We start from the raw sequence: 4,684 nt of genomic DNA, 5'->3' as shown, positions 1-4,684 counted from the left end.
GTAGCCGTTTCCTGTGTGCTGGCAAAAACAATTGTAGTGGTGCTGGCATTCACGGCCACTAAGCCAGGGTCCAGCATGAGGAAATGGGTGGGGAAAAGGCTGGCATCCTCCATTGTCATTTCATCCTTTCTGATAGAGCTGACAATCTGTGCAGTGTGGCTGTTTACTTCTCCTCCCTTCCCTCACTTTGACACGTACTCTATGGCCCAAGAAATAGTTTGGGAATGTAATGAAGGGTCAGTCACTATGTTCTACTGTGTGCTGGGCTTTATGGGCTTCCTGTCCATTGTCAGCTTCATGGTGGCTTTCCAAGCCAGGAAGTTGCCTGACACTTTTAATGAAGCCAAATTCATCACCTTCAGTATGTTGGTCTTCTGCAGTGTGTGGGTGTCCTTCATTCCAGCCTACCTGAGCACAAAAGGGAAACACATGGTGGCTGTGGAGATCTTCTCAATCATCTCCTCTAGTGCAGGCTTACTGGTTTGTATCTTCTCCCCCAAATGCTATATCATTGTGTTGAGGCCTGAGCTCAACAACAAGGAGCAGCTAAGAAGAAGGGACAATGCAGGGATCTAACATTTTATGTTTCTTGCCAGGATTAAGTTACCCAGAGCTGCATTTAAGGTTGCAATCATGTCTTCTTTTACTTGCAAATCACACACGTTCACCCCAGTGGAAGGTACTCCTACATATAATTCATTCCAAATGTATCCCATTGTCATTAATTTAAGCTTAATCTTATTGCATTTTTGGACTACGGTATCTGCTGGCTTTTTTATTCTTTGTTGCTTGGAAAATCAATATAGCCAAGGCTAATGTGAAAATGACTATGAGGTTTTCTATTCATGTTGTCAGGTTCAAAAGTTGTGGATACGCTTTCCACTTATTTTACAGTGTGAAGAATAGTCTCTGATGGGCATGAGAGCCTGGGAATTGTGAGGACAAAAAAGTTTTGCAATGCACTGGTAGCAGCTTTTCCTGTTGCTTTGCAAGGAAAGCTGAAGGACACACACCTATCACTACACAGGCAGGAGTATTTTCTATTCTTACAAGAACTGTTGTTAGCTGTTGCTTATCTGAGTACCAGGAATCAAGGCGGAGAGAATTTGCATCCCTCAAGGACCACTCCCTGATTCCACCCTACAACAGATTGGGTAGTTGTGTGGTGAGCTGCAAAAAGTGATAAACGATATTGAACCAGATGCAATTATCCTAGGTGTTTCCCATCGCGCTCTCTGCAAGTGTTTGTGCAAAGAGATTCCAAGCAGGTACAGAAACATTAATACAGATTTGCGAAAAGGGATCCCTTCTTCTCATTCATATATCAAGAAGAAGAACTGTGAACATATTTTTAGTGCCAACAGCCATTCAAGTGAATGTAATACCGAGAGGAAAGGGAAACCGTCTCCTTGCTTGAATTACTTTCTACATCCAGCAGGAAACATTCCCAGCCAGACAAGAAACTATCTCCTCCATACAATGTTTCAGATAATCTTCCTATGTAAGCAGGAATTGTCCATCATTTTTGATTATGAGCACTCTTACAAGGTGAGGAACTTTGCTGGGCAGCACCCCACCCACTCCCTCCCTCCAAAAGGTCTGTTATGGTATGATAATTTGGAGGACAGGAAGCCTACCCAACAGACTGGATGAAAGGAAAAGGTGGCATGTAAAGACCTAAAGAAGAAAAAGATACACCAAATTGAAAGCTGCAGTTTGTAGACTCACTCCAAAGATTGAAATATATTTTATGTATTTTTTAATTTGCATTATTGTTGTTGTTGCTGCTGCTAGTCGCAAAGTCATGTCTGACTCTTCGCAACCTCATGTACAACATTCCTCCAGGCCTTCCTGTCCTCCACTATCCCCCAGAGTCCACTCAAGCTCACACCAAATGCTACAGTGACTCCATCTAGCCACCTCATTCTCTGCCTTCCCCTTCTTCTTTTGCCATCTATTGTTCCCAGCATTAGGTTTTTCTCCAGGGAGTCCTTCCTTCTCATTAGGTGGCCAAAGTATTTGAGTTTCATCTTCAGGATGTGGCCTTCTAAAGAGCAGTCAGGGTTGATCTTTCCTAGGACTGACCGGTTTGATGGCCTTGCTGTCCAAGGGACTCTCAGGAGTCTTCAGGAGTTAGTCCTTCTCCAGCACCACAATTCAAAGGCCTCAATCCTTTTGCGCTCAGCCTTCCTTATAGTCCAGCTTTCACCATCATACATTGCAACTGGGAAAACCATAGCCTTGACTATACGCCTCAATTCTTCAGAGCTCAGCCTTCCTTATGGTCCAAAATTCACAGCCATACATTGCACCTTGGAAAATAAAGCCTTGACTATATGCACTTTTGTTGGCAGGGTGATGTCTCTGCTTTTTAGTATGCTGTCTAGATTTACCATAGCTTTCCTCCCAAGGAGAAAGCATCTTTTAATTTCTTGGCCACCATCCCCATCTGCGGTGATCTTGGAGTCCACGAAAATAAAATCTGTCACTACCTCCATTTCTTCCCCATCTATTTGCCAGGAAGTGAGAGGACCGGATGCCATGATCTCAGTTTTCTTAATGTTGAGTTTCAAGCCAACTTTTGCACTCTTCTCCTTCACCCGCATCAAGAGGCTCTTTAGTTCCTCTTCACTTTCTGCCATTGGAGTGGTATTATCTGCATATCTGAGGTTGTTTATATTTCTCCCAGCAATCTTCATTCCAGCTGGTGATTCATCTAGACCTGCCTTTTTCATGATGTGCACTGCATATAAGTTAAATAGGCAGGGCGACAATATACAGCCTTGCCGAACTCCTTTCTCAATTTTGAACCAATCAGTGGTTCCGTGTCCAGTTCTCACTGTTGCTTCTTGACCCGCATATAGGTTTCTCAAGAGACAATAAGATGGTCCGGTACTCCCATCTCTTTAAGAACTTGCCACAATTGGTGGTGATCCACACAATCAAAGGCCTTAGCATAGTCAATGAAGCAGAAGTAGATGTTTTTCTGGATCTCCCTAGCTTTCTCCATGATCCAGCATATGTTGGCAATTTGATCTCTAGTTCCTCTCCTTCCTCGAAATCCTGCCTGTACTTCTGGTTGTTCTCGGTCCACATGCTGCTGGAGCCTAGCTTGTAGGATTTTGAGCATCACTTTGCTAGCATGTGAAATGAGTTCAATGGTGTGGTGGTTTGAACATTCTTTGGCAATGGCCTTCTTTGGGATAAGAATGTAAACTGACCTTTTCCAATCCTGTGGCCACTGCTGAATTTTCCAAATTTGCTGGCATATTGAGTGTAGCACTTTTACTGCATCGTCTTTTAAGATTTTGAATAGCTCAGCTGGAATAGTCACCTCCGCTAGCTTTGTTGTTGCTCAGACTTCCTAAGGCCTATTTGACTTCACATTCCAGGATGTCTGGCTCGAGGTCAGTGACCACCCCATTGTGGTTATCAATGCAAGCTCTTTGCATTGAATTTGCAAGCTGCCCACTAATTCAGAGGGATTCTTCAGGAGGCAGAAATGGCAATTCTGTTCTTTTATAGTAGCAGATATCCTTCTTAAGTATCATTTTTCTTATCTCCTTTTACACTGTCTGTCAAGAGATGCAGCTGTGTCTATTGCTGACCCACTGAACATGGACATATTGTGCTATTATCTCAATGGTAGATGATTATCTCAACCATTACCATCAAGTGAACTTTGATCACTTCTCCCTTATGTCCAGCTCTCCTGGGAGTCACAGTTCCAAACACAACAGCAGATGAAGATTATATCCTAGCGATTATTTAAAATGCAGCTTGAAATTGCCAGGAGTTGGTCACTCTGACCCCTGACAGTCTTCACTCTCTGTGATCTGTACCAACCATCTGGCCACTTAAGTCAGGTTGTGCTCATCAGAATATGATTGAGTGGCGGAAAATGTGGGAACAGGGGAGCTGCTTTAGAGAAGGTGTTGCTCTATTCATCAGCAGGATTCTTGTGGCATTCATTCCCATGTTTCTGCATGTAGCAGTGAGCAAGAGTCCTAATACGGCATGCAGCATCAGTGAGCCTCTTCCTATTCTTCACAAGCATTACTGCTCAGGAGACCTCATCGTTGGTGGCACCCTGTCTCAGATCTACATATTTTCTAATCTGATAACCTTCCAAGAAAGGCCTTCTGTTGACATTTTTGATGACATTGTGTAATCCTCTTTCACTTTCTTTTTCTCCCTATCCTTTTCCTGCCCCCTGCTCCCTTTTTCCCCATCATAGATTTCTTTTCCCACATCATAGGTTTCCTTAAGTAGGTTTTCCTGAGGTTCGTGTTATGTTTACCGGAAGAGTGAGGTATGAGGAATTCATCTCCCTCTTTCTTTGCTAAATCACATCTAGTCCTTCCATTTTTCTCCTCCTTCACCACCACCACCACCAACTGCTTATTTGTTTTTTTTGCTGCTGTAAGACTCAATCCAAGTTTTGCAAGTGTATCAATTAAGATGTTCTTGTCAATAAATAACCAATGTTCACTTGGGTGAGAGAGATTGTCCAGCTTCTGCCTTAATTATTAGAAGGAAACTGGCTGTCATTATCATGGAGCTAAAAAGGAAGGTTTCTATTTAATTATCATTTGCTTTGGGTAAACTTATCAGGATTCACCATTTTTCAAGCTTCACCGACTATGTGGTGAGCCAGTCTAGATTTTACTAATAATCCTTTTCA

This window comes from Varanus komodoensis, unplaced genomic scaffold (genome assembly GCF_004798865.1).
Source record: "Varanus komodoensis strain SLA01 unplaced genomic scaffold, ASM479886v1 scaffold492, whole genome shotgun sequence".
NCBI lineage: Eukaryota > Metazoa > Chordata > Lepidosauria > Squamata > Varanidae > Varanus > Varanus komodoensis.
The sequence above is the reverse complement of the archived record's forward strand: the minus strand, read 5'-3'. Positions refer to the sequence as shown.